Here is a 26,424-nt window from a genome sequence, read left to right on the forward strand (position 1 = left end):
TGTGGCATGAAAATCTGATAAAACTCAGAAGGGATAGCAAAACTTAACTTCAGTATTTTCCTGCTGAGCGTGAGAGGGCTTTGCAGACCCTAGTAAGATGACAATCTAAGCTGTCGCATCAGAAAGGACACCTCACTTTATCCCCTCCTAAATTCCTATCTCTGTCAGGGCAGTAGCTCTAGAGAAGGTACTGGGGATTAAGAAATTCAAGGTAGGTTTTCCTTCATACTTAAAAAGATTATCTCTGAAAGTAAGTTCATTTGTTTCCTGCATCAGCTTTTCATAGATCATAAACCTTCATTAGAATCAGTTTCTTTTAAATCCCCTTAAGTTGGAGATCTTGAGGTATTGATAACTTACCCAAAAATGGACCATACTTAAATACTGTTAATCATTACATATGGAATAAATATATTGCCATGTAGCTTTCCCCACTCAGGTTTTCTTTTTTAAAGAAGATAGAATATTTTGGATATGGAAATACTGAACACCATGGGATTTTGTTGTGATTGTTTTTTAATTGCTTATGAAAGATTTCACATGATTTATGCATAAATAGCTTTGGATGCTTTCTAAAGGCTTAGTTCCAACATTATGGTTGTTCATTCATCGTCTTATGGATGGCTTTGGTACTATGGGGTCTCAACTAGGATGCAAAATCAGCTTTAGAAGAGATCTATGGTGATGTCCAATATGGTACAATGTTGAATACAGGTCAACTCAAGTGGACATGAGTTTAGGTGGGTCTTGAGCTGGAAGAAGGGGATTACTAAGTAGTTGTCAAGGCAAAAGGAAGTAAACAGAAATTCAGTTACCAAACCAAGAATCAAGATATGAACGTGGGCTTTGAAATAAGGCAGAAATTCACAAGGTCATGGTGGGGCTGGTATTAAGGAACCATCAAGTCAATTCACATGCTCCTAAAACACAGGTCCTTGAATCACTCCTGTCTTAACTCAGGATTGACCACAGAACCCAGGTATAGCTAAGCCAACAGGAAATGTTAGGAAAGGAACATAGCACAGGTTGCAAAGCAAGCCCTGACTGCTCTAAGCTTTCATTCAGTGATTATCGGTCCCAAACTCTCAAATGAACACACACGTAAGGATTTAGTCTGAGCTCTGCTTAGCACCAAAACCAAAGGAGAACTTCATTTTACGCTCAAGAAAATATATAAAATATCTGTTCATGTATTTTATAAATGTATCGAGTGCCTACTCTTGTGCTCAGCACTCTGCTGTGGATAAAGTGATGAACAAGTCAGAAAGTACTTGTTCTACTGAGAGAATTCAAGAGATGGGGCTTAGGAGGGAAAAGCAGAGGAGAGATCACACAGGGTGTATAGGCCAGTTTAAGAAGGTTTCTTGTAAAATCAGGGACTTTTAGATAGATCAGTGATTGGTTCTTAGTTTTTTTGTTTATTTCAGGAAATATCATTTGGCCACTGAGTGGAAAATAGATTGTAGGGGGCAAAAATAATAATGAGATAGCCTGAATTATTTAACTTAGCACACATTTGACATTTGGAGATTATTTCAATGATCCCAGTGAGAGGTGTTGGTGCCCCAGACTAGGATGAATGTAATGGGATATCAAAAACATTCTATTTACATATTTAGAGGTAGAACTAAGAGGATTTGCTGCAAGATGGGTAAGTGAAGTAAGGAAAACAAAAGACGAATCCAAGTTTTTTGCCTAAACAATTGGGTGGATGGAGATATCACAGTCCAAGATGGAGAATAGTGGAGGAGTGGGTTTGGGAGAAAATAATGATGGGTTCCACCTGTAACATACAAAAGAGAGATGCTAGACATCCAGGAGATGGTTGGGACTAAAGAGAACTTAAAAGTATGTCCCAGTTTTCTTCCTTGTTCTAGTCTAACCTTGAAATGTCATTTAAATTTCTATTTATTCATCAGTAAAATAGATATTTTAAAAATATGTTTAAAATAGAATTTGCCACATATTTGTCAATGCTTTAAAATCCTTTTTAAAATCTCTTCCCCTAAGACGTGAAAATGTGACATGGAAAATCTTTGTTTTTATAAAAATAACTAGTGCAATGAACACAAAAACATAGTCTGTTTATAGACTTCTAGTTAAAAAGAGAGAAATCATAAAAATTATATCACTTAAAGCTAATACATATTTCTTATTATAAAATTAACTTGAAGTTATTGGACAGTTCTTTTTACTTGAGTTGAAAGCAAATTTTCACTTTAAGACAAAAATAGTTACTGCCAAAATTAGACAATTATGGATATATAGCAGAAAATAAACATTTGAAAACAGTCTGGCATATGCCTATGTCCCAAATTTATACACGCTCTGAATATTTCATACCTCCTCCTTAAGACAAATACAAAGTTTATGTCAAATTATTCTTTCTTTACAAAGGTGCCTCTACATTTAAGCCCAGATCTGATAATACATATACCTCCCATGTGTAATAATGAATATTCATATGAATCATGCCAAGGAGGCTATAAAAGAAATTACATCATTCTTTTTTTTCCCTTTTCTTGCCTCATGAGATTTTCCTCTAATTGACCACATAGAGATAAGAGTAGCCTGGTTGAGGCATGTTACTGGATTTGCCAAGATTGATTTAACTTTTCTAGCTCAGAGGCAGCGGCCTCCTCCCTTTCTTCCGCCTGTTCATTGACCCATTGTAGAAAAGTAGGCTCCTACCCAGTGCCTGAGACAACGAAGATCAGCTTTCACATCTCCCATGCGGAAAATGGCACCATTTATATTGATCAGTACTGAGTGAAATATAGTACTCTAGAAAGCTAAAAACCCCTCTTATGCCGGTAAGGATGTTCGGCAGTGTTTGAATAAGTGTGAGGGAGCATGAAAAATGTTAACACGAAGAAATGCCTGCCCCGAATCATGTGGCAGCCATCACAGAGAACTCGCGAGATTTAACTTACCACACACTTGACTCAAGGGAATTCTCCATTCACCTTCATTTATCACACGATGAAACCACTTCATGGACACATTATGAGCATGCGTTCCTTAGTCTCTCTTTTTCTGTGACTAAAAAGGTATTTCTTTCTTCTTGGTAAAGAAAACAGAGATTCTTTTGAATAATATGTCCACACTTATTTTTCTCTTGCTGTAAAATGTACTGTGTTTGTTTACATATTAACCTGAAAAAAGAAATTTCTGGGGGGAAAGTATTGTTATGTCTAAGAATAACATTCAGATATATTCCTGCTTCTAAAGTTTCTAAATTATTTAGGGAGTCAAATTTTAATAACCAGAAATACTCCAAAACTCAAAGTCCTATTTTAATAGAACTAATTTTTTTCTAAATATTGAATTAAAACTGTACTGGTATTACCCACAATCACAATGATGAGGTTAGAGAGATTTCCCCATTGTCCTTGTCAGGATAGATCACAGGGAAGTTTATAAGACTCAACATTTTACTGTATCTTAGAGTGGCCTGAGGCCCTGAATAGCAAACAAAGCTTTTCTGTTTACAGAGCTTTTATCAAGTTGCACGGTTATCTTTGTGGTCCCAGGGACCAAAATGGTGGGGGGAAGTGGTACAGGGATGATATGGGGCAATTTTCCACCCCACCTTCTTTCTCAATCACCTACATCCACCTCTCTCTTTCCCTTTCACACTACAGTCTCACCTTAAATAATCTCATTCATTCCTAAAGATTCACCTGCTTCCTGGGGTGCCTGGGTGGCTCAGTCAGTTAAGCATCTGCCTTTGGCTCAGGTCATGGTTTCAGGGTCCTGGGATTGAGCCCCATGTCGGGCTCCCTGCTCAGCGAGGAGTCTCGTTCTCCCTCTCCCTCTCCCTCTGCCTGCTGCTCAAACTGCTTGTGTGATTGCTTGCTCTCTTTCTCAAATAAATAAATAAATAAATAAATAAAATCTTAAAAAAAGAAAAAGATTTATCTGCTGCCTATGTCTTGATTCCCAAATATGTATCTCCAGATCTTTTTCCTGCATTCCAAGCTCATATATCTGACAATCTACAGCTCACCTCAACCTGGATCTCCACAGGCAGCACCAACTTAACTTCACCAAAATGGAACTCATTGTCTTTCTCTCTCCAAACCCTTCTGCTCCTGTATTCTCTATGACATACAACATGCCACACCTCATAGAAACCCAGGAGTCATCCCAGACTCCAAACCCTTCCTCCACCCACCTCTATTGTCTGACTGCATCTTGTTGGTTTGAAATTCTTAACATCTCTCGTATCCAACCCCTTACTAAACTACAATCATAGGATTTATATCTATGGATACAATTAGGCATAAAGAAGAATGTGGCCATATCCACTTGGGGGCAAAGGAGGTTGGGAATGCCATCATGGAGGGGGTGATCCTTCAGCTAGGGCTTAAAAGGAGGTAGGTATGGAGGCCATTCCAGGCAGTGGTGGCAACATAACAAAGGGTTGGACAAAACAAAATTACAAGCCTTTCATTATGACTAGGACGTAAAGCTGAGTACAATGGGGAAAACCTGGCAAGAGTGGAAGGTGAATCGGTAAGCAGGGCCTCGGGAGTGTAGGTTATTCCAGGGACTGAAGCAGAGGAACAATATGATCAGACCTCACTTTTAGAAAGCTCTCTGGTGCAGGATAGAGGGTAGATGAGACAGGCACAAGGCTAGAAGAGAAGGTTGTTCTATAATCCCTGTGACAGGAAGACCCGTCTAAACTACAAGGGATAACAGAAAGAGGCTGTGTTGAAAACCTGCGGTCTGAAGAGTAAAAGTATGGCCCACACAGTCCTTAGTGATATGACCTCTGAGCAGCTAGTTTATCTCTTCTCTCTCCACCCTGTGCCTGGCCCTCCACCTCCAGCCATAGTAACTGCTTGTGGTTTCCCACACACACTGAGTGTGCTCTTTTTTACCTCTGTGCCCTCTGCTCTATATATTTGCCCTTCCCCCCACACTTTTCCGTAAATGAGCAGCCATTACCTCTTCTAAAAAAACTCTGATTCCCCCTCAAATCCTAAGCTTCCTTCCCGCCCCAGTTCATCCTATGTCCTACCTTCCTGGGTGATCAGAATCTTCCCTTGTTTTCCCACACCATGATGATCCTCTGAACATTAACTGCACTCCTTTTCTGATTCAATTACTCAGTGCTTAACACGTACGAGCTTGTCTTTTTAATGTACTTTTCATCTGGATGGTTTTTAGTTCTTAGCTCCACAATTAAATTCCAAACCCCTGAGGGCAAAGTCAATGCCTTCCTGGTATTTGTTTGTTTGTTTGTTATTATAGGGGAGGGAAAATACATCTATCATAGCTTCTCAGCCTTTTGGCTAAGATCAAGTGAAGATATATCTATCATCATACCTGGCTACACATTGTACTTAGCAAATAGTTTAAAAATGCTTATTGCCTTAATTATCTTTTCTCTCTCTCTTTCACACATACACACACACCCACATTTTTAACTCTCTTAATTGTATTGGATATTTGATGTCGTTGTAGTCCATGTCACACGAGTAGATTACAGGTAAGATCGTGTTATAAAGAAATTCTTTCCCATTCTTTCATCGACATGTGTCCAAAAGTTTGTGCAGGGTCTAGAATGGACATATGCTATACTGCTATGTACTGAAGTGTGTCTTCCCCAAATTTCTATGTCAAAGCCCCAGCCCCCATTGTGACTGTACTTGGAGATGGGCTTTTAGGAGATGATTAAGGTTAAAAGAAGTCATAAAGCTAAAGTCCTAATCTGATAGGATTGAAGATATAAGAAGAGGAAAATTTTCTTTCTCCCTACACACACATGTTCCAAGAAAAGGCAGTGGGAAGGCACAGTGAGAAGGGGGACACCTGCAGGCCAGGAAGAGAGCTCTCACCAGAACCTGAGCATGCTGACACCCTGATCTCAGACTTCTAGCCTCCTGAACTGTAAGAAGACAAACATCTTTTGTTTAAACCACCTGGTCTATAGGATTTTGTTATGGCAACCCGAGCTGACTAATACACATACCAAAGTTAGGGCTGTCAGAAAGTTTCAGCGTTAGGCATTCCAGATCATGTAGAGGTTCTAAGGCTCCTCAAGAGGAGTCCATTTGAAAAATAATCTTCGATGTTAAATGCCATCACACTTTCCTCAATCTGGCAATTCACAGCTTACACATTCAACGCAGATAACAATAGATGATATGGTCTTAGCTGAGAAAAGGAAAATTTTAAGTGTAAACTCTCAGGTAGTAGTTAATGAAAATGCTTGAGAAAAAAAAATGAAAGAAAATTCTTGATAAGACAGTTAATTCAAATGCACTCTTTCCTTGAAGGTCAGACTGTGGTTTCATTCTACCTAAATGATGGCAATCAATTCCCAGTGGGTTATTAAATAGGACATTTAGTTACGTTCAAGATATTGGAAAAGAGGCCATAGTTCTCATGGAATAGCATCACAGATATCTAAGACCACACAGAAAATGAATGATTTTGGAAAGCCAGGACTCTATTTCAGCACAAATTAAAACTATTCTCTTGGGTGTACCCACAGAGAAAAAGAACATGAAAGGAAAGACATCTTAAAAGTTTTCTTCCTAGCGTGCCTGGGTGGCTCAGTCATTAAGTGTCTGCCTTTGGCTCAGGTCATGATCCCAGGGTCCTGGAATTGAGCCCCGCATTGAGTTCCCCACTTGGTGGAAAGCCTGCTTCTCCCTCTCCCACTGCCCCTGCTTGTGTTCCCTCTCTAGCTGTGTCTGTCTCTGTCAAATAAATAAATAGATCTTTAAAAAGAAAAAAAGTTTTCTTCCTATGGACCAAATAAATTCTTGGTATACTTGTTGAATTTCTAGTGCAAAGGTGTGGTAGATGTTATCTAGCCAAAGAGAACAGAAATGCTTTCTACAATACTCCCTCCCATCAGATAGTGCAGTAGCCTTCTCTTGAATATGCCCACGACAGTCAAACTCCTTAACATCCATTGTTGAACACTAAATCGTAGGATCTTAAGTTTAACCAAATCATGCTTAAAAATGAAAAGAACCTTCTTTTGCAAATTCCTCTGAAGCAGGATTAATTATGATAATTTTGTGGCTGTTACATCTCCACAAAGGCCCTTCAAATATTTAGAGAGTGCAATAAAAGTCATGCCCAGGTTAAACATAGCCTATTCCTTCTCTGCCCTCTTGGTCCAACTCCTTTGTATACATACTTACGTTAATTTTTTGGTTTTATTACAGGGAGGAAAAATTAAGCCTCTAAATTATCACTTTAATATATAAGACTACAAAAGTGATTAATAGCTTTTAAAAGTATTGCCAGTAGAGCTCAGCCCCTTTTTTAAAAAGTAAATTTGCAAAGAAAAATTAGAAATATGCCATGGGCTACCATGGGAGAAGGGAGAGTCTCACTTTCTCTTTAGAGCTTCCCTTGATCACTAATTACTCAGATCAGCTACAGAACAACTCAACATGAGGGGTGGGAACAGGGGAAAGAATGAAGACCCCCTGCAAAATGAACACATGAGTTTACTGTCCCACGGGATTCTCAAAGGAGTCCAGGAACTGAAAAAGGTTAAGAATCACTGAGAGAAAAAGTCTTCAATAAACCTGAGACTCTAGAATAAAAAGGGTTAAATGTATTAAGTATCACCAAGTTGGTTTAGGAATAGAAATAAGGAGATTTCATTGGACTTTCAACCTCTGTAGACAATGGAAGGTGTTTGTTCGGTTAACTGTTCTAAAAACGACTTCCTGACAAGCAGTGGGCTGCAATACTTGCTCACAATAGTCTACATTTCCCACACAAGCCACTGAGAAAATCCTGATTTCCGTGGACTGTTTCTGAGGAGTGCCATTTTTTACACTCAAGAAAAGGAGTGGGAGGGAGGAGGAAAACACTGCTTTCAATTCTCTTACAATCTATTTTTAACACGCCCAAGGTTTTGAGCTATTAATGTAAGGAGGCTAGATTCAAAAACAAAACAGTAGGGCAGTAAAGGTCCAGCGTGGAGGGAGTGATGCTGATTCCTTTAGGACGCCAACAGCTGTTTCAATATCACATGGATGTTTACAATAATCATCACCATACATTTAATCGGAGGAAATCTTGATAAAAAGCAAATGTGTCACATGAATGGGTTAGCTTTTCCCCTGATATTATTTTTTCACGGTCTATTGTGGTGTTTCATAACCCTCTGCTGCCCATCCACTGAATTTTATTTTTTACATGCTTATCAGGAGAAATTTCTCAATCCTCTACCCTAGTGGTGCTCTAGAATTTGTTTTTTGTTTTTTTCATGAAACAATTAAATCTATAGATTTGATCACCATAGTTGGGATTCAGGAATGGTACTGCCTGCTACAACAGTCAGAGAATAGCTTAAGCTAGTGTAGCATCATTTAAGTTCAAGATGCACCAAATTTTATGACACTGTAGTATACATATAGTAATGCTCTGACACTAAATTTCAAAATGACAATGCAATCAACAGCCATGAGTTAGTGGAAAGCTGAAAACCTTAGGCATATTAGTTTTTAATGATTTTTTGCAAGTTCTCCCTCTCTTCATTTTCCAGAAGGCCAGCATGCCAGCCTTCCTACTGGTTAACTAAACAGGTATGAATTATGAAAATTATAATAGTAGTAAAATAGTAATAGAAAAATATAAGCATATAAAAGTAGTAGTAATAGTATAATAGTGGTAGTAGCAACAGAATAATACCAGCTGAATCTGTTAAACATTCAATGATGATCCAATACTGAGTACTTTAGAAAAGACATCTCATTTAATCCTTAGTTTGTTTGTTTTTTTCCACTTACAGATGATAAAAGTGAGGTTCAGGAAAGTTAATTACTTGATAAGGCAATACTGCTAGTAAGTAGTAGAGCTGAAATTCAAATCACATTCATCTTACTCCAAGTCCCCATGTTCTTAACTCCTATGATACTACTTTTAACCATAGTCCTGGTATACCCTGTGAATCACAAGAAACTTCTATCAAGCAAGATAAAACACTTTCTTAGAAAAACTTACCTGGCACTGGGACTCAGAATTTACTGCTCAGCCTCTCTAGTCTTCCAAATGAGGTGAAGAAGGAGGGAAAAAAGAGGGTAGGTGAATGGAGAAAATACATCATCCAATGGCTCTCATTCTGCATAGTCAGTGTCTTCTTTTTTTCATGGTCATCTTAGTCTTGAAGCTATCTCCAGTCTAGGAGAAGAAACTTTATGCAATTAATCCAGCTCCTCTGAAAGGAGTTTAATAATACCAAACCATCCTACTAGTATGGTTACTGCTATGATTGTATCAGCATACTGACTGTACCCTATAGAATAGAATAATGACATTTCTTAACCAGGGTTTATTTATTAGACTCTTTAATGTACCTGTATCATAATTGTATAGGTATAATAAAATAATTCATTAAAATGTCTTAAAAGAGGCATAACTTGAATTTGTCTTAAAGTTCAAAAATAACTAGAAATGGATATAACTGGCAACTCTTTAACATGAAAGAAAGGATGATTTTTAAAAAATGAAATTTAGGGGCACCTGGGTGGCTCAATTGGTTAAGTGTTTGACTTCTGCTCAGGTCATGATCCCAGGTCCTGGGATTGAGCCCCACATCAGGCTTTCTGCTCAGCGGGAAGTCTGCTTCTCTCTCTCTCTCTCCCTCTGCCCCTCCACCCCACTTGTGTTCTCTCTCTCTCAAATAAATAAATAAAGTCTAAAAAAAAAATGAATGTTGCTCAGATTCGTACAGAAACATGGAACAGATGTCTGGGTTGTGAGTCTCACTTATACCCAGTCTGCCCCTAGATTCTGGTTGTTATACCCAGACTCAATTCTCAACTCTCAGTTACTCCACTTTCTCTTCTTGACCCACTTCCCTTCTGTTTTGAACCATCTTCTGCCTACAGATCCTATGCTAGGACAAAATTATGATTACTGATAAATGGACAATCTCAACAATATTAAAATAAGCAGGAAAAAAACACCCCTGCAATGTCTATGTCTAGTCAAAATAATTTTTAAAAGTTGTTTTATTTTTATTAAATAAATCCCATATACTTATTTTGAATAATTTGAAAAATACAGAAAATATAAAGAAAAATCAGCCATATTCACAGAAACTGGAGATAACCACTATTAATTTTTTCTGCACTTCTTTTTGATATTTTTCTATATATATATATTAATTCATTCATTCATTTAATAAAAATTATTGAATACCTACTGTGTGCCAGGCAATGTTCTCGTTGTTGAGGATACAGCAGTAAAAAAACAGGCAAAAAATTTCTACCTCATGAAGCTTATATTCTAGTTGAGGAAGACAGATGATAAACCCCCCAAATGAGTGAATCATACGGAATATTGGAAGATGGCAAGTACTATGGAGAAAAATATACCAGAGAAGAGGGATAGGGTGTATTGACTGTTATTTTAATTAGGGTAAGTCAGTCACTAAGAAGGTGGCATTTTAGCAAAAGGGTAAGAGACAAAGCATTTCAGGTATTTCATAGAACAACCTCAAACTAACATGAAATGAAAAAATAAGCCTTTATTTCTTGCTCAGTTTTGTTGGTGACCTGTGGTAGCTTTGTTTCAGGTAGCCATCATTGGAGTGTTTCTCCTCTATATATCTCTTATTCTTCTCCTGAGATCAGTGGGATTATTGGGCGCTTGTCCTTTTCATGATAATGGCTGAAGCCCAAAAGGCAAGAGCTACAACTCAAGCATATTTTAAGCATTGGCTTGCACCATGCCTGCTAACAGATCACTTGCCAAAACAAGTCATATGGCCAAGCCCAAGGTTTAAGTGCAGAGTACTCATATGGAAAGGTAAAGATAAGGGGAAAAAAGTGAATCATTTTAAACAATAATCTAATATATGACAGTCCTCCTTATTTTGTTTACAAATATTCATATTCCTCTCATATACAAGTAATACTTGCACCCCACCCAAATCTCATCCATTGATAACATTAAACTCCAAGTCCAGGATCTCATGATCTACAACAGGTCTACATGTGCCTCCTCTTGATTCAGACCCATGATCTAAACAGACAGATTATCTCTCTTATCTCATCCAAAATATACTAATGGAACAAGGACTGTATAACCACAATAAATGGTCCCATTGGGAAAAAGGGAGACTTATGAGGCACATGGCAATCAACAGTCCATTAGCAATTCTTGAAAGCCCATATAGGTGTATTGCCATGTCCTTCTGAGGGAAGGTGTTGCTTGATTTGGCCTAAATCCCAATTCCTGGAAGTTTCTGCCTAGTCTGTTAGTCTTGAAAACTGTTGACAAAGCCCTCTGTGGATGAGGTTGAGATCTTTTCTTTTACATTCTCTTTCTTGGCCACTTCTCAAAAGGACATTGGAGAACACACCATTCTTGAATCCTGAGTCGCTTTCTCAGTCTGCTTCCTGCCTACAGAAAGTTGAGAGGTGACTTTTGCATCTCACATAGTCTTAGTCCCTTTTAATTCAGGCTGAGGTTATTTTGCCAATACAACTTTCTCCAAGATCTATGTTTTTGATTCCAAAAAGGCCATTTGTCAAAAATCACATCCACAGTTCTTTTTGAGACACATCTTTCTTTCTAGACTCAATTGTATGTATTTCAGGCACATCAGCTTCTGTGAAGCATACTTAATGCAATATAATAATAACCATTTATTTCTCAATCATAAGTTTACAGGTCATTGAAGCAGCTCTGCTTCATTGTGCAGATTCACATTATGGGGAAGCTGGGGTGGCTCTACTCTATGTATCCTTTATTCTCCTCCTGGGACCAGCAGGCTATTTAGAGGTCATATTTTGCTCATGGCAATGGAAGAAGTATAAGCAAGGCTTCCAAGTGAAACCTGAAAGGGAATGAGAGGGTACAAAAGGCATGTGGGTACTTAACCTCCTTAGCCCAGATTTGGCAAATCGCTTCAGCTCCTGTTCCATTTCACCAAAACTAGTGATGTGGCCTACATAGCTGCAAAGGAACTGAGAAATCCCTGGCTGGGAAACTGCTTCCCAACAACTCTACACTGGGAAAAGGAGCTCTGATCTTTGGAACTTCATGAGCCTTTTCTGCCACAATGGAGAAAGGTTTCACTACCTAGCCTTATATAGGAAAACATGTAATAAAATATGTAAGGTATGATGTCACTTCCATGATCTATACAGAGAGCTCAACTGTGTATGTAGTTCTAGATCTAAATGAATTGGGAAAAAAATCTGGAATTATATATTAATGCTGTTATCAATGCATAATGAGGCTTCAGGTAGTTTATTTTTTCACATTATACAAATATGAAAGATTTATGCTTTTCAAAATTAAGTATAATTTTTGTGATGAGAAAATAATAAGGTACTATAAAAAGCTCAAACAATTTTCTTTTCTTTTTTAAAATTTTTATTTATTTATTTTTAAAAGATTTTATTTATTTATTTGACAGAGAGAGAGAGAGAGACAGCAAGAGAAGGAACGCAAGTAGGGGGAGTGGGAGAAGGAGAAGCAGGTTTCCCGCAGAGGAGGGAGCCCCATGCAGGGCTCGATCCCAGGACCCTGGGATCATGACCTGAGCCAAAGGCAGATGCTTAACGACTGAGCCACCCAGGCGCCCCCAATTCTCTTTTTTAGAGCATGGTGACATTTGCTGCTTTCTCTGAACATCTATAGTAAAGCAATGGTCATTTTTTTTTTTTTTTTTACTTTTTCCTTAAAAAAATTCATTCTGAAAAATAAAGTACCCATTTTTAATTTCTGTCACCTCTTTGGGAAAGATGATCATGTTTGATTTTTTGCTCTGCCACTGACCTTGGTTATTCTTTTGGAAAATTCTCACAAAACCCTACATTTCTCTGGATATATTGGTAGTTGAGGGCATTAACTTTTGGTACACAGAAAGAGCAGGGATAATAGGTTTTTTCCCTGTCATTTTATAAGGAACTATTTCAGGTGGCCTTGGTATCAAGTCCTATGTCAGCAGATATGTTCCCAAGAGACAGAAGAGTTCAAGGCACATGGAAATTAATGTTCTAATCTTTCACTGGTAGGTCTCTATTCTGAATAGATTCGCATTGACAAATAGCCACTGTCATCTTACATTTGGTCATCTTTACTCACAAAAGAGACAGAATGTGTACTGCCCACTTAAGTTTTTTCTCATGAGGGTAATTTGTAAACTATACTAAAAGTATTTCCTTTATGAATGATTTCTTAGCAGTAGTGAAACTGAAGGCTTCAATCACCAGAAGCCTAAATAAATAATGAGTTTTTTGGTTTTATTCTGTATTTGTCTATTTCTAATTTTTTAGACCCAGTCTTATTCTTCTGTCCCAGAACCCTTGCCAATGATCTCCTATAAGAATAATTCTTTACAGAGTATTATAAAGTGTGGGGGTAGGGCAGGTAGGGGTATAAAACAAATTAGTAGCAGTCCATTTCCTCAAGGAAGTTAACATCTAACTGGGAAAATAAAGCATATGTAGAAAATTACTTAGAAATTTTAATAATATCATTATCAATATGGTCACATTCCATGTGATACAAAAGCAAGAAATCTCCTTCACAGAGCTCCCAGTTTCCCTCTGAATTATTCAAAATCTTGGAGGTTCACATAGTACAAAAGGATATCTGTCTCCCTTCTCTTCCCTACTGGAGAGATCATTTATATCTGCAACACACATAGTGCCTAATAATGTAGTCTCCAGAGCAAGACTGCCTGGGTTTGAATTCTAGTTCTATCACTTTCTAGATTGAGTAATTTTCTACCTCTCTTGGCTTCAGAGCTTTACCTGTCGAATGTATAGTGAGAATTAAATAAGTTAATTCACATAAGAGCTAAGAACAGTGCATCATAGTAAATGCATAATGAATGTCAACTATTGACAGGTTGCTTCTAGTTGCCAAATGGTGTTATTGTTGAAAACTCGTCCTCCCAAGTCTGACAGATGAAGCTGCCTACTCTGCAGTGATCCACCATGCAACTGTTACCATGCAGATCACCTCAGTTCTCCAGTGTAGGACTATCCTACTGTCTCCAAGGGGCTAAGATTAGCAAAGGATGTCCCACACTTGGGCATCCAGGGTTGTAGCTTTGACTTATCAGCTCTTTAAAGATAACTCCCAGTCACCTCACAGAACAATAGCCAGTATCCACATTGCTTGATTAGTAGTGGATCAGTTGGTTACCCTTCAAACTACTACAAGTGATCCATTCAGAGAATGCATACAGCTTTTTTTTTTTTAATCACCAATTCATGACACATGAAGGATGTGATGATAACCCTCTTTCCCTGGAAAACAGGGTTACTCACAAATCCTGACAGAAGATCACTATCTCATTCAGGCTAGGGAGACTTCAGAATGGGGCTGTTTTCTGTGATGCAAAGGTGACTACTCCCTAAAGAAGTCTCCCTAAAGATACCCCTTTAAGCACCCATACCTTCATTTACGGAGTGAGAAGCAACTAGGTGGACTGTCTTTGATGATTCTACCATTGTGTTCCCTCTCATGAAAACAAACAAAAACCCCACAAAACTCACATGTAATCTCTAGTGAGGCATATCACTATCATAAGAAAAAACATTTATTTATTAAGTACTTATAATTTATTAGCAACATGTTAAGTACTTCATAGGTGTCATCTCAGTTAATCCCCCCACAACCTTCTGAGGTGAGCATCATTATTATCCTGTTTAGAAAAAAAGAGACTGAGAAAATAAGTAACTTAAAATTGTATAGCTAGTCAGCAGCCGAGATGATATTCAAATGTCATAACCTGTCTACTCATCCAGTCTGAGACATCCACAGAGTAAAGGAGTGGGCCTAGTCTATTAAAATTAATGAAAAATGGCTTCCTTTGCAAATAAAATATATTTTGAGAGTAGAAGAATGATGGCTTAGGAGAAGGTAGCCATTAGTGCTGAATGTAATAGGTATTATGTATATATAAAATGATCCATATTCATTTGAGAAACTCAGGTTGAATTATAAAATTATTCAGTAATTTCCATAGATGCTAAACAATGCTCTTTTCTCCTTAGGAAAAATTATTTGAAAAGAAAGAGTGAAAATAATTAGCATTGAACTAGAGATGGTAATAGTTGTCTACCTGCCCATAGCCCCTTCTAAATAAGCTCTTTTCACCAAAGCCTCCAGGGACTCTGTTTGAACCACATGCTCTGCCTCTGCCTCCTTCCCCTGGTCACAACTGCTGACCCAGATGAACAATTGATCCAAAAGGAATCAGTCTATAAGTTAAAATGGATCAATCAGATATGCACTCTTAAAATTTGAAAAAATATGGCAACAGAACCATTTGGTAGTTGAGTCACATTAATGGTAGAACACAAGAATAAAGACCCATGTATTCCAGCTGGAGTGACGCTGCTCCCCACACTTCCAAGGGAGGCCTGATTATTTAGTTCTTGCAATAAACTATTCAGTTCTCACAAGAGTTTTCTATTCTTGTAACCGAATAACCTAAGGGGTAATTTACTATACATCTGTTACATATCAAGGTCTGTAGTATCCTAAAAAACACCCCATTGTATAGGTACTTCTCTTTCCACTTAAAGATGAGAAAACTTGAGTGTCAGAGAGAAAAAATATTTCCAAAATTTCATAGCAAGAATATGACAAGCCTAAGATTCAAACCCAGGTCTATCTGATTCCAAAGCAATAACCTTGCTAATACATGTTCAAGTATCCATTATACTTATTGTATATTTACTATATGTAGTATTGTCATTTATTATATATGATTATGTATCATATGGTATATTAAATAAAAGGAAACAATGCTTAAATTGATGCTAACATGACTTAACAAAATTAAACATTTCCCAAGCCATATTAATCCAACAAGAGATTTTTCTTGCACATAATAATTCACAGTAAATGGAATTTAAGCTTCTATTTATAATTTAAAAAGCTGTGAAGAGTACCGCTCTTATCTCTTCAATGACAACAACAAAATGTCAAGTAATCTGCAAATTCATAACTTTCATGAGAGATCTGAGGCCTCAGGGCAACAAATGACCTCAAAATATAAAGAAACACAGGAGATAAGGAGTGAAGCCCTTGCTTTCCTAGAGAAGACACTGAGCAACATATAAGATGATAAGAAGAAAGCATCCAAAATTTTTAACAAATCACTAAAATCCACCTGTAATCTATTTAGTAGGAGAGTCTAGAAACCCTAGGAGCCATAAACACAAAGGGAATTTTCACCTACTCAAAGGGTCTTCTCCAGAGACATCATCAGATATTCACAGGAAAGATTTGGGACAAGTAAAGAATTAGGAAAAAGCCTTCCTTGTAGAGAAGGCTTGAAGGAGGGAAATAGCCACTGGAACAATGGAGTCTTCTCCTATCTTCCCTTCCTTAAATCACTGAGAGAAGATACCATAAACCCTGTCACTCTTGGATAAAATGTCAAGACCTATTGCAGCTGCAGAAAGGAAATAGAAAAGAATTAATGTGCCTCCAGGAAGGGCAGGAAGTCACCCTAGGTTCAGATGTTTAGTGATCTCCTGCAGGTAGAGGAGGGAAAGAATTACTGAAAAAGTCCTACCCCCAACCTCAGAGACAGAGTACTTGCCTATGATTGTGACTGAACTAGTACAACAGAGAATGGCCTGTACATTCACCTAGAACAACTAAGCTCCGAGCACTGAGTAACAAGTGACAGCAGTCTGTTGTTGAGAGAGGGACAAGAGACTGGAAAGAAACCCTGTCTGAGGCACAGGCACAAAAGGAAGACCTAAAGCTGAAGGTGGACCAGATATTGAGAAAAATTCCCCAACAAACCAGCCACCGCCCTAAGGACAAGGAATTTAAAACCTATAGTGTGCTGAAGGTCACAGTAGCAATAAAACCACATCGAGCTTAACTCCTGATTAGACTGATTCAATATCCCCTCCCTTTCTAAAACCAAGCAAGAAAAAAAGGTGGACATTTCCAAGCACAAATAATAATCATTTCAGGCTCTACTGTACTACCTTAAATGCCCAACATTCATATAAAAAACATAAAACACAAAAAACAAGAAAAAACAAAGCAAACAACAGATATGACCTAGATGTTGCAATTATAAAAGAATTTAAAATATGATTACTATTTTAAAAGCTCTAGTGGAAAGAGTAGACTACATGCACAATTAGGAAATTTTGGCAGAGAGATGAAAACTATGAAACCAAATCAAATGTAAATGCTAGAAATAAAAAAAAATACGGTAACAGAGATGAAGTATGCCCAATGGGCTAATCAGTGTACTTGAGGCAGCTGAGGAAAAAAAAATCAATGAAACTGAAGATAGATCAATAAAAATTACCTAAAGAAACACAAGGACTGGGGCGCTTGGATGGCTCAGTTGGTTAAGTGTTTGCCTTTAGCTCAGGTCATGATCCCAGGCGTCCCAGGATAAATATTTTTAAATGCCTAGATACATTATACTCACACTGATGAAAACCAAACATAAAGACAAGTTCTTGAAGGCAATCAAAAAAGAGAAGCATATTACATAGAGATTCAAAGATAAGAATTACAGCAGATTTATCAGAAACTATGTGAGTCAAAACCCCAAGCATAATCTAGAATGACTATTTTAAGGTGCTAAACACAAAATAACTGTCAATCTATAATTCTATACACAGTGAAAATAACTTTCAAAAGTAAAGGAGAAATATTTTCTGAGACCAAAAAAAAAAGAGAATTTATTTCCAACAGAAACAAAATTTTTTTTAAAGATTTTATTTATTTATTTGACAGAGAGAGACACAGCGAGAGAGGGAACACAAGCAGGGGGAGTGGGAGAAGAAGAAGCAGCCTTCCCGCTGAGCAGGGAGCCCATGCGGGGCTCCATCCCAGGACCCTGGGATCATGACCTGAGCCGAAGGCAGACGCTTAATGACTGAGCCACCCAGGTGTCCCCCAACAGAAACAATTTTTAAGGGAATTCTTTCAGCAGAAAAAAAGAATGATACCAAAGAGAATTTAGATCTATACCAAGAAATCCAGAGATAAGGAAACTGAATAAGTGGAGATACACACATAATTCTTTTTCCTTCATTTTTACCCACTCTAAAAACTGACTCTCTAAATAGAATCAATGTTTGATGTATTTATTGCATATATAAAAGTAAATATAGGGACGCCTGTGTGGCTCGGTCAGTTAAGCGTCTGCCTTCTTCTCAGGTCATGATCCAAGGGTCCTCAGATCAAGTTCCGCATCAGGCTCCTTGCTCAGTGGGGAGCCTACTTCTCCCACTACCTGCACTCCCCCTGCTTATGCTCTATCTCTGAAGAGTAAATAAATAAAATCTTTAAAAAATAATAATAAAATATATGACAACAGCTCAAAGTATTGAGAAGGGCAAAGAATTGGGAAGACACTGCTATAAGATCCTTACACTTCATATAAGGTAATATTATCTGATGGTAGGCTGGAATTGGTTAAAATGTACATTTTAAAACCTAAGGCAATCAATAAAAATTTTAAAAGAGGTATAAGAAATAAGCCAGTAGTGGAGATAGGATGGAATCATAAAATTTATTCTTTAAAAGGAGCTGAAAGGGGCACCTGCGTGGCTCAGTTGGTTAAGCGTCTGCCTTTGGCTCAGGTCATGATCCTGGGGTCCTGGGATTGAACCCCCATGTCAGCAGGGAGTCTGCTTATCCCTCTCTTTCTGCCTTCTGACCCTGCTCCCCACCCCCATTTCATGCTCTCTCACTCTCTCTCACTCTCGCTCGCTCTCTCACAAATAAATAAAATCTTTTTAAAAATAAATAAAAGAAGCAGAAAAATAAAAACAAAACAAGAAACAAATAGAACAAATAGAAAACTGCTACCAACATGGTAGATTTCTATCTAATCATATTAATAATTATATTAAATGTAAATGATCTAAATACATCAAATAAAAGAAGCTGTCAGATTGGATAAGAAAGCAAGACCATACTACAAAACTCACTTTAAATAGAAATCCATGCATATGGTAAAAGATATACCATGAAAGCACTAATCAAAATAAAGCTGGAGAGGACTATATTAAAATTTGACAAAGTAAATTTTGTAACAAGAATATTACCAAAGATGTATTATCAGAAGAGGGTCATATCACAGGAAGACATATCTTAAATGTGAATATGCATAACAAAAAATGCTTCAAAACACATCAAGCAAAACTTATAAAAGTGCAAGGAGAGAGAATTTTTAAGGCAGTGAAGATATTCTGCATGACACCATAATAATGGATGCATGTCACTAAGTACTTGTCCAAACCCATAAATGTACCACACCAAGAGTGAGCTGTAATGTAAGCTATGAACTTTGGGAAATAATGATGTGTCAATTATAAGAAATGTACCCTCTGGTGGGGGATGTTGATAATAAGGGAGGCCATGGATGTGTGGGGGACAGGGGGTATGTGGGAAATCTCTGTATCTTCCCCTCAATTTTTCTATGAACCTTAAACTGTTCTAAAAAATTGATTCAATAAAAAATTTTAAGTGCAAGGAATAATAAACAAATCCACAATTATAGTTAAAGTCTTTAACAATCTTCAATCAATAATCAACAGAATTAGTGAACACAGAGTAGAGATATGGCTGACATCATGCTAAATAGTAAAAACTGAATGCTTTTCCCTAAGATTAAGAAAAAATGAATATGTCCACTCTCACTACTCATACTCAGCATCATACCAGAGGTCCCAGGCAGAGCAGTAAGGCAAGGAAAAGAGATAAAAAGCATACAGATTGAAAAAGAAGAAATAAAATTGTCTCTATTTGCAGGAATCATGATTGTCTATGTAGAAAATCTGAAAGGATCCACAAAAAAAGGAACTACTACAACAAATAAATAAGCATAGGAAGGACACAGGATACAAACTCAATATGCAAAAATTAATCAAATTTCCATATACTACCAATTAACAATTGACAACTAAAATAAATACACAGCTTGGGAAATTAAACGATATCTTTTCCCAACTGATCACTCTACCAAAGTAAAAAGCTAAAAGAGTACTTAATATTTTCAATCTATAGACAAAAAACTTAGTGTTAATAAATTTTGGAAAAGATTACTTTCTCCCTGCATGATGAATTTGAGTAGATTATTTGTGTTATTTCAGAGATATCCAACAAACTATTTCCTAGAAAAAATTTTTGTTTCAAATTAAGTTTCCTATATCAGCTAAAGAAATATAAAGTATTTTGAGCTGCACTGTGTCATTTTCAACAGCATTTGTATTGATAAACGCTCATATCTTCATTTTCTACATCTGAAATACTATAGGAACAAAATGTTGCATGTACATTTTTAAATCATATTTAACAATGATTTGGCTCTAAAAACAAATCTACTGCTGTGCTGCCTACTGTCTCATAGACAACTATGTAGTAGTATGCCAAGCCTGCTCCTCCCATGACCATAGCAGACATCACTAAACACAGCATCTTGGTCCTCCCTTTGACTAGGCTTGGTATCTTTGTCAGCGCAGCCACTGCCTGACAGCCACAACCAGGCAAAGAGAATTGACATGCAAATTGAAACTTATTTAACATCCTAGAGTTACAATAACAAGTCCAAATTCCTTTGGGAATTAAGCCTCCAAAATCTAACATACCCTGACATGCCCACTTGTCCAGTAAAATTTTCTTTGGTCCTCTCTCTACCTTTTCCAAATCTGTCCTTTCTTCCACGGCCCAGCTCAGTCTCTACTTCAACCATAGAATCTTCCTTCAAATATTAGGGTCCACAATGAATACGTACTTTTGGTTAATCAATACTACATTTTCACACTTAGTCTGTCCTCCTTTGGGGTCATGAGTTATGCCTTTGACTCCCCAAATTAACAAGTGTCCCATCTTATGATTATTGCATGGTCCTCCCATCACAGAGCTGAAAGCAAAAGAGGCGCTCAACAGCTACTATAGAGGGTTTGTTTTGTTAAAATGGGAATGCCTAATAAAAAGGACCCTGTTGATTGTGTGTTAATAAAGAACTACTGCTGTTTAATGTTCACTAAACATTAAAAAATACATATTGTGCAACAACTCGTTCATATAGTTCTAAATCATGTATTTTTTTTCTTTTCCAAGCAATTTCTCATTCCAAATTCCTTCATTAACATCATTTTAATGGATGTTGTGTCTCATCATATGTATGCCAGGGAAAAAAAAGGGATTGGAATGAAGTGAACCAAAATGTTAATAATGATCAACCCTAAGAGGCAAATTTACTATGACATTTATTTGCATCTTTATTTTTTGTATTTTACAAATTTCCAACAACTAGAGTGAACTATTTGTATACTTGAAAAAAGAAAGTTAATTTGAAAAATACTGTCACTCCTCACTGTCTGAGGGCTCAGCTCCTTATGGGTAACAGTGTCCTACAATGGATCCTTATAAGATTAATTAGGATTCTGCAAATCTTCTATTATTTCTTGTGGTGAGAATAAAGAGCAAGATGAGAAGCTGGTCACTTCACTAAAAGAAGTACCTAACATTTTAACCACATACACACACACACACACACACACACACACGCACGCACACAAACATCTTTAATTCTAAAATTAGCGTTTCTCTGTGGGACAATTGCAAATCAGGTATTTTTTGTCAAACCCTTCTTTGACAAATTATATATGTTGCCGCTTTTCATTTTATTTTTGTCTCTTTTCTTTCATTCTATAAATGTCTCATCACTTTTCCTCTGCTTACTTTTTGATGGCAGGGAAGCCTATCCTAGGTTTACTTAAATCAGCTGGCAAGTTTCATCTAATCAATTTAAAGAAAAAGAATAAAATTAATTTTATCTTAGACATATATAAAAGAAATATTCATAGAGCTTGCTCTTTTGTTCCATAAAGCTCAGAAATGATTACTTAAATAGCACACAGTTCTAATTTATAAAACACTATCTGTGGCACCTTAAAATATTCTTTTATTTATTTTTTAAAGATTTTATTTTTATGTAATCTCTACACCCAGTGTGGGGCTCAAACTTACAACGCTGAGACTGAGTTGGATGTTCTATGGACTGAGGCAGCCAGGAACCCTTAAAATATTTTCATTATTCAGGGCATTCATATTTTCCGTTAATTTTACTAATATAGAAGTTTTGACAAATACTAATCTGTCCTTTAAACAAGAACAAAAATTGAACAAACAGGAAAGTTTAATTTTATTTTACTACATTGACTTCACCCCTTTATATGCATGGACATAAGCCTAAAACCCGTAAGAACTAAAGTCAAGTAAAGGGACACTGATCTTATTTATCCAAAGAATTCTTTCCAGTTCTCTTTATCTGGTTCCCTGTTCCACAACTGAGTTTATAATTTAGTTTATAATTTCTCTATTAACAGCAGAACCTGTAACTTTTTGAAAGATCACAGTAATCCCCTAGAGCCATTGTTTATAATGATTTTTTTTATTCAAACGCTGGCACTGCAGGGAGTTTTCTCCTCTAGGACATTGAAGTTTTGACAGTCCATATGGTCTTAACGAATTTTCCAGGTGCTGAACACCATCTAACCTGTATTTTTGGCAGCCTACAAGGTACTTAAGCCTGCCTTTGTCATTCTTCCTAATACTGCTTTAAGATGTTTTTTAGAGGAGGAAGTTTGAAGTGGTTGGTAGAAAAGATCAAGTTTTAAACGTTTATATTATCAGCGCAAAAGTATTGTCAAGAAGAATTCACTTTTGAGAGAGGAAAACAAAAGCTGTTCATTTAATATCTAAAGAGAACTATAACTGCAATATGCGTTTGAGATGTTATTATTTGTACTTCTAGATTGTAGGGACAAATTTGCTGTCTTTAATCCACTACAAAAAGTAGTGCACAAAATTTTCTTTACCTAGCTTATAAATCTGGATCAGTTTAGGGTGAGCACCAAATTAGCCCGATTGTCAACCTTGGTTATTAAGGGAATCCAGATTGATTTTAGAATGTCAGCTGAATTTAATAATGGCTACTTGGCTGATGATATGGATGGGTGGATAATCTTAAAACCGCCTACACAGGAAGAAAGTATTTTTAAAACCTTCAAATTATATTTAAAATTTAGTGTGCGTACCTTTCCCTTTTTTCTCAATTTATTAAGCATCTACTTTACATATATTGTCCACAAAACGCTAGGAGGTAGGCATTATGAATACACTGATTTTACAGAACAATGACTAGTACCCAATTTTCTCTAATTCTAAAACCACACATTTAAGCACTTGGGCTATGTTTGCCCAATTTGAAAAATATATCGGGATTATAATGCACGTTTTTGGCATTTAAAAAAAAATGGCTGCCTGTTGGGGGGGAACCCTCTTCATGCTTTGGGTCCACGATTGTGTAAGTCAATCTTGTGAGGGACAGAATTTCACTTCCCGCTGCTGATGTCTACAAGGCTAAATAGTTGCACAGCTAGGATGAAACATTTTCTGCTAGGCTCAACAAATTGGTGCCCCCGCCTGCGATTTTGAACCTAGCACAAAAATTCAAAAAAGGAAAGACGATTAAAAATTCATTTCCATGTGGCTACTAGTCCAAGATGGGATGCAGGAAGACCCTGAACTTAGTTCCCCCCCACTGACATACCAAATCTACAGCTATATATGGAATAGTTCCCACTAAAAAAGAACTGAAACTAGCTGAACAGCTATCTCACAACAAGGAATAAAAGGGCTACATTGCGACTGATAGGAGAGGCAGAGATACAGTCTGCCAAAAACCCCATCCCCAGTGAGGTGACCCACAATGGTAGAGGAGATATCACTGGTCCATAGCCTCTCCCTAAGAAGTGAGGGGTTTGTGCCCCATATTGGGCATCCCAACCCTTTGGACCTGCACCAGAGAGATGAGGGCCCCAAAACATCTGGCTTTAGAAACCAATGGTGATTTCATCCAGGACCCAGGAGGCTGTGAGGATCTAAGATACTCCTTTTGAGGGGCTTACACACGAACTCATGTGTCCTGAGACCCATCACAAAGGCTGCAATTTGAGAACTGAGTGGATTATTTATGAAGAAAATTCATTTGTTAATCTTAAAGTATCTATCAGAGGGGCAGGGACCAGTTGGGACTCTCTTTGGGGCCACAGTCACTGCTGAGGGTGATTTTTGCACTCTTCCCATACCTTACTAGTGCAAGTGGGAGCATACAGATATAGTCTTGCTAAAACTATAGGCATGCTCTGTCCCGAGCACAGTTTCCCTGCTTTAGTAAAGCTATGGGTGTGCCCTGCCCTCAACACTCTCCCATAGCCTTGTTAAAGCTGGTAGGTGAGTATAATCACCCAGGGGCCACCCCTTGATTGCCTAACCCTGGTGGCCAGAGGGGCTTGCATTTCTTGTCCCCACAGGACCATAACAATCAGAAAGACAGTTCTTGGCAGGCTACCACACTCAGGGTACTGCACAGACCTCCCCCAGCCTACCTGTAAAATAGGCCCATCTTCTTGTTCCGTAGCTTCAACCTGAGAGACAGGCTTCAGGTTTGCCACACATCTAGGGCTACAGAAGAGCTTTCAGGGAACATAAGCAGGGACACACCATCTTTGAGCCCTCCATTGGCTTCCACACAACTCAATGATACCTCCAAGAAAGGAACTTATACACTCATCTGAATCCCTAAATTTTGCAACTATTGCCCAAAGGATACCTCCAGATCTCCTAGTCTGGAGGCCAGCAGGGTTTACAGCTGTGGTCCCATAGGACTCTATATATTTGCATACTTTAAAAACTGCTGCCTAAGGACCTGGCTTCCAATCATCCTGAAACCAGGTGCTGACTGGAATCACTGTCCTGGGGACATGTACTGGTCTTGGCACATCCTCATCAGTGGAGAACTATGAAGAATAAATCAAGTCACTTAGATAATCACAGAAGTTTAAGAGACAACCAAAAGCTAGGGTAAGGTTGAACAACAAGGTTCATTTCCTATATGAGGCCAGGGAGAGATAGCTGTTTTACCTAATACATAGAAACAAACACAAAGAGTCATGCAAATTGAGAAAACAGAAGATGTTCCAAACAAACAAATAAAAAAAAAAATACAAGACAAAACCTCAGAATAATACCTTAGTGAAGCAGAGATAAATAATCTATCTGATAAAGAGTTAAAGTAATGGTCATAAATATCGTCACCAAACCTAGGAGAATGGATGGATACAGTGAAAACTCAACAAAGACATAAAAATATATAAAAGTATCAGACAGACATCACAGAGCTGAAGAATACCAATACAATAACCGAACTGAAAAATATATTAGAGGGTTTAACAGGAGATTAGATGAAGCAGAAGAATAATCGGCAACCTGGAAGACAGGGCAATGGAACTCAGCTACACAGAGCAGGAAAAAGAAAAAAAAAATTAAGTGAAGATAGTTTTTTTTTTTTTTTTAAAGATTTTATTTATTTTGCGAGAGAGAGAGAATGAGAGATAGAGAGCACGAGAGGGAAGAGGGTCAGAGAGAGAAGCAGACTCCCCGCTGAGCAAGGAGCCCGATGTGGGACTCGATCCTGGGACTCCAGGATCATGACCTGAGCCGAAGGCAGTCGCTTAACCAACTGAGCCACCCAGGCGCCCCAAGTGAAGATAGTTTAAGGGGCTTATAGGACAACATCAAGTGGGATATCATTCTCATTATAAGGGTCCTAGAAAGAGAAGAGAGAGAGAAAGGGGCAGAAAACTTATCTGGAGAAATAATGGCTGAAAACATTCCTAACCTAGGGAAGGAAACAGACATCCAGTCTAGGAAACACAAAAATTTCCAGAAAAGATGAACCAATGAGACCATACAAAGAAACATATAATTAAAATATCAAAAGTTAAAGAGATGATATCAAAAGGAGCATGAGAAAAACAATGCTTTATGAACACGGGAACCTCCACGACACTATCAGTGATTTTTCAGCAGGAACTTTGTAGGCCAGAAGGGAGTGGCACAATATATTCAAAGTGCTGAAAGAAAAAACTTCCAACCAAAATTATCATTCAAAATTGAAGGAGAAATAAAGAGTTTCCCAGAAAAGTAAAAGCAAAAGCTGAAGGAGTTCATCACCATTAAACTGGCCTTAAAAGAAATGCTAGAGACTTCTTTAAGCTGAAAAGAAAAGGCACTAATTAATAACAAGAAAACATAATATGAAAGTAAAAAGTAAAAATCTCACTGAAAAAGGCAAATATATAGTAAAGGTAGTGGATTAACCACTTATAAAGCAAGTATGAAGGTTAAAAGACAGAAGTAGTAAAGTTAACTATAATTACAATAATCAAGGGAAACAAAAAATTTAAAAATGTAAAATATGATATCAAAAACTAAACATGGTCGGGGAAGGAGCAAATATGTAAAGTTTTTAGAATGTGTTCTAATTTGAGTTGCTATCAACAGTTTTATATATATATATATATACACATATATACATATATATAGGCTGATATATATACATAT

The 26,424-nt window shown here is 37.4% G+C and overlaps 1 long non-coding RNA gene across 1 annotated transcript; it reads right to left on the reverse strand.

The window, feature by feature from the left end:
* Positions 1-1,499: 1,499 nt before the first annotated feature.
* LOC112832143 (uncharacterized) lies at positions 1,500-9,241 on the reverse strand. Its single transcript, XR_003210329.2, has 3 exons — positions 8,989-9,241; positions 2,934-3,063; positions 1,500-1,783 (listed from the first exon to the last, which is right to left on the reverse strand). It is a non-coding gene; the product is annotated as an uncharacterized lncRNA (long non-coding RNA).
* Positions 9,242-26,424: the final 17,183 nt, after the last annotated feature.

Source organism: Callorhinus ursinus, unplaced genomic scaffold, assembly GCF_003265705.2.
Source record: "Callorhinus ursinus isolate GAN/ISIS: 27379988/994484 unplaced genomic scaffold, GSC_fseal_2.0 scaffold14, whole genome shotgun sequence".
Classification (NCBI taxonomy): Eukaryota; Metazoa; Chordata; class Mammalia; order Carnivora; family Otariidae; genus Callorhinus; species Callorhinus ursinus.